Source organism: Crinia signifera, chromosome 7, assembly GCF_055691185.1.
Source record: "Crinia signifera chromosome 7, ASM5569118v1, whole genome shotgun sequence".
Classification (NCBI taxonomy): Eukaryota; Metazoa; Chordata; class Amphibia; order Anura; family Myobatrachidae; genus Crinia; species Crinia signifera.
In genome coordinates, this window is record NC_139223.1 from 134883429 (window position 1) to 134888727 (window position 5299).

A 5299-nucleotide genomic window follows, 5' to 3' on the forward strand; every position below is an offset into this window, starting at 1 on the left:
TGGAAGAGATTTGTCAGGACTTTCAAACTCTTTGTAGTTTTCAAGCTCAAATTCTGATTTATCCATTGACTTTATAAAATAAGGGCATCCTGTTTTTATCTTGAATTTTTGAGACTTTCACAAAAACTTAAACTAATATAAACTTGCAAACTTTTCAGTAAATCATCCCAAATATTTTCTAGACTACTAAAATATAATATAATAAAGAGTATTTTTGTGTAGATGAAACATGATATGTGGGTGTGATCATCTTGCTGACATGACTACCTGGTTCTTGTTAAGAGAGATACAAGTTTTTCAGCTATCCCAATCCCATGATTTGATAAAATGTTACAATGGACACAAATATGCGTTAACCTCTTGCAACCAATAATATTGCTTCTCAGCCTTTTGGCTAAGATCAAGTGTAGTATCTGTTCTTATCAGTGGGTGTGGACTGACCCCTGGCAGAAGAATAGAGAAAGGCTGGACCGAGAAACTGTTCCAATGGGCGGAGGGGATGGGATCTCTCATGCTCGGGCAGGGAAGTCTGGCTGAGTACCTTCACCCTGCCGGGGGGGGGGGGGGATAACATGGCCTCCCCCCACTGGAAGGAGGGGAGAAACACTGAGCCCAGTAGGTGGCTCTCTTGATGGGGTTTGTAGCCCCTGAAGGTTCAAACAGTGAAAAGCCATGACTAATATCCATTCCCAAGGAGCGGGGAAACACTGGGATTGAGTAGATTGCTTTCATTCCAGAGGTTTGTAGCCTCTGATGAGCAGACAGCTAAAAACCCAGCTTAGTACTGTACCTTAACCTTGGGATGCAAGAAACACTGGGACTGAGTAGATTGTTCTTCCTAGGGGGCCTTCCCAGGGGTTGGAAAACACCCTAGGTTGGAGTGGAGGAACACTTGGTCAGACACTGATTGGCTTGCTGCTTAGAGCCCGAGGTGTAGTGTGCCTTCAGGGAAACTCGGAGGTGCCCTAAACGTTCACTGGTGTCCCCATCAGCACACTTTGGCACTAGCACTGTGCACGTTCCCTTTAAGCTTGAACAGCATGTCCTTGCCCTGGGCCTTATGGCTGGTGCAGGACAATTTTGCACACCCCCACCCTGGCACTTTTTCACATATTCCATTTTTCGTTAGTTTGGTCATGTTTTTTGGGCTGTGTGTATGACCCTTATGAGCTACCCGCTCCCCATGTACCAAAGCTCTCTTCTTTGGGGGAGAGCAGCAGTTCCCAAGGGCAACCTCGAGCAGCTAGGCGGAGGAAAGCCTACCGAGGGTCTCTCCAAGCTTTGGCGAGTAGGACCCACCTGACCTAACCCTTCTGGGGGTTGAGGGAAGAGGGACATTCTGAGCTCATCGAGGAGGACTCACCGATCCCTATTTTCCCCTCTTGGGCCTTTTGGCTGAGAGGGGTCAGGGGAGTAACATGGCCTTTCTCCTTTGGGAGAGAGTCCATACATACCTACACCCCCTATGCATGATTTAGGTCACTGCATTGTGTCCAGTAAGAACTAGGAACAAGTAGAAGAAAGTAGATACATTTCTGAATATATTTCTATTTCTGGAAATCAGTGAGTAATTTTGTCCTTAAGGTGCCCATACACTAGTAAGATTTATCTTCAGATCTGGCTGGTTGGAACAAAAACATGGTTATGGATGAGTGACAGTTTGTCTGTTTTCCAGCATTTCCAAGCAAATGGTCAACTGTCATTTGCTCTCATCCATAACCATGTTTTTGTTCCAACCAGCCAGATCGGAAGATAAATCTGCGTGTGTATGGCCACCTTTACTGTATTAAAAATTGAATTAATAAATACCATTTAGATACAAAATACAGACAATTAATTCTATGCTATTTTGCTATACTATGTTTATGCTATGATGGCACAGTCGTTAGTATTAGTGTTAATGGTAAGACTGTCCTCTTGCTATCTCATCTGCAAGTTTTAAACCATACAAAAGGAATGTGTTACATTCACCTAGGAAGAGATGTAATGCGAGCTAATTCAATAAGATCCAGTATAAACTCTTTATTCAAGCAATGTAAGTCTTAATGACACATTACCTTTTAACTCCCATCTTGTGAGCAATGAAGGTATTTTAAACACAAACACATTTCATTCCCTTCATACTGAACTATGGCGCATGCTGTGCCAATTGGGGATTTGGGGTGTTTCATGTCTAAACTCCACAGGTTCTATTAAAGGGAACCAAAAATGCTAAGTTCAGATTTGCATGATAAATATTATACAAATATATATTTTTAAATATTTCGTTGATCTTTGATATCAAAGCTTCTTTTTGCAAGTAGTTTCAGCAATAAATATTCAAAGGAATGAGAGAGACAACTTGAAAGAGTCAAAGAGAATGGGACGAATCCTTTCTTTTTACTAGTACTGGTGCCACTCAGGCTGCAATGTCTTTATTTTAGTATCATTTAGTATTATTTTTGTATTTTTCATTGTAATTAATATTTAACATAGAACATGTTGCCCCAGACAATTTGGACTTTTCACTTTCTGGAGCTCTCCTCAATACAGGTGCACGCCCCCTTCCCCCCCCCAAAAAATAAATAATAATAATAACATTAATAAGCACCAGGCTCTGGGATCTAGGGCCACCAAGTTTGCCTATCTTAAAATCAAGGATGTCTATGAGAAGCCTATGAGGAGGAACTTATATGAACTCACCTCCATACTCCATTCCTTGAGACACATTTCTCTACTTTGCTGCTGCCTGGGTGGCAAAGGGAAGGGTGCGAAGGGCCCTCTTTGAAACAGGGGACTTGTCCCTGGGGACCTTCCGGGGGGGGGGGGGTGGGGGGACCACGTAATTTTTGGGAGCCTCCCTGCCATTCCAGAATGTTAGGCAAGTATGACTTAAGGGATTGGAAACTGGGTATTGGTGGCCATATCGGGGGGGGGGGGGGTTTGGCAGTAGGTTGAAGTTTTGCCTAGGGTGCTGAGAAGCCTTACACCGGCCATGACTAAGATCTATCGTTTTCACAGAACTGCATTTCAACTGGTTACAAATGGGATCTTGGGTGTTTATTGGGTCAGATGCAAAGTGATTCGCATTTGACTGCCGAGTTTACCAACAGCCAAACATGGGCAAACATGAAGCATCGCAGGGATCAGTCAGATCTGTGCCATGCTTCTACAGTATGTTCAAAAGTAAAGAGAAAATTAAATAAAAAAATGGGCATGGGGTCCCGCCTCCCAAGCATAACCAGCCCCGGGCTCTTTGAGCCGGTCCTGGATTCATAAATACAGGGAAAACATGGCTAGACATTACCTGTATTTTTAAAACCAGCTCCAGGCTTTTGAACCGGTCCTGGTTTTAAAAATACAGGGTACAAAAGAAGTAGGGTTCACTTATGTTTTTTAAACCAGCATCGGGCTACACCATTCAGTAAAGTAATGCCACAGCCAGGGGTCACTTTTATATAAGTGCCCACTGCCATGGCATTACTCTCCTTAATAGAGTGGGGAACTCCAACCCCCCCAGCCACACAAGGTCCATGGATGAATCCCAGGGCTACCCCCTTCACCCCTGGGCGGTGTGTTTACACATGCTGCTCCACCGTGTAAATAATGGGGATTCTACTGACTTCTGTTAATGGAAATCCCCTCAGCCAATCGTGGGAGAGCTCCAGAGGAGCTCTGTTCATGTAGCCCTGTTCCATCGAAGTCAGTGTTATGAGAATAGCATTGACTCCTATGATGAGAACCGGGTCTTCAGCCTAACTGCAAGTTATTTGAAGGAAACCAAAAAGTTAGTAGGTCACCTTTTTGGTTTCCTTCAATCAACTTTGCTGTCAGGCTGAAGTGTTCATACGAATGGTCATAAATTTGCTGGCATCCTGTGGCTACGGTGGAGTTCGGTTGAGTTCTATTGATGGCCTATTCATTCATACTTATGTTCGGTTGTGATTTCCATTCGTAAATTAGCAAATTCTGAAGAATTTGCTCATTTGTAAATCCGCTGATGTGCTATTCCTGGCCATGAATAGGATTGCATGGGTAAAATGGGTGTGCATTTTTGTCAAAATGGGGGTGGGAAGTAAGCTATGAAATAACAGACAAGAAAAACTAGAGTATGACTAGAACCCCATCAATATATCAGAGCAAAGAAAGAAATCTGTTCAAATTCAAGTTAAAACTGCTGAGTCTTGAATTATCTCATTGGCGGTGCCTGATTGCCTTAGCATTTACATGATATTGGGTTATTCATCATTATTATATTAGCGAATTAGACATTTATTTACAGGAGTTGTACACCCAAGCATCACTGGCTTTCACATCCCCTGTTTAGAAGACCTTTGAAGAATAGAGAGCATTCATGCTGCATACTATGGGGCAGATGTATTAAGCCTTAACAAGAGATGAATGCAAGTGTGATCAGGAGAGATAAACGTCCAGCCAATCACCTGCTCACTGCCATGTTACAGCCTGTGTTTGAAAAAAGTCAGTAAGGAGCTGATTGGCTGGACGTTTATCTCTCCTTATCACCCTTGCATTTATCTCTTGTTAAGGCTTAATACATCTGCCCCTATGAGAGATATCTAACACCTCTTCCAAGTACTAACAGCCAAATGCTGTACAATCAGGGGAGCACCATTTACATCACTAAGTTGTAGTATTCCATATGACTGCAACCATTTGGGGTATCTTATCAAACCTTCTGAAGAGGACAAAGGGAATTTGTTAACCATAGCAACCAGCGTCTTCTAGCTACAGTATAAATGATCAAGAACGCTATGAAATGATAGCTATGAAATGATAGCTGATTGACCAGATTCATCATCCCATTATCAGGGAATTACTCATTTGCTACCTTAATGCAGATCGGTTAGTACCCTTTATTTCCACTGTGATCCAATATTACATTGGATCACAGTACACATAACTACACACGTTCTCTAAACCTTGACTCACTGAATTGTATTTTTAAGCATTGCACTCTTGTTTTCTTTCAATGTCTGTAAAGAAACGAATCCTTTCAGCAAGCCACAATAGTATGGACAGCGGCCAGACCACCTGGGAATCAAACTAGGTTAAGTGTCTATCCCATAATTTAAAGGGAAGAAATGTTAAATTGCTATCACATGCATTTTTCTCTCCTTTGGCCCATTTCTGTAATATGTGGCAATTCAAAAGTGAATGTTCCCTGCCAGTGCCTATAAAATGTAAGACAAAGTTCTTGCTCGTGTTGTTCTCTGACACACACTGAAGTGTAAAAGAGGCCAGGGTTCCTTTGATCTGTTATTTTTGCATGATGTGTGCCCTATATGCTGTGAATAACACC

General features: G+C 42.4%; 1 pseudogene; it reads left to right on the top strand.

The window, feature by feature from the left end:
- The first annotated feature begins 374 nt into the window (after positions 1-374).
- LOC146025462 (U2 spliceosomal RNA) lies at positions 375-483 on the top strand (annotated as a pseudogene).
- Positions 484-5299: the final 4816 nt, after the last annotated feature.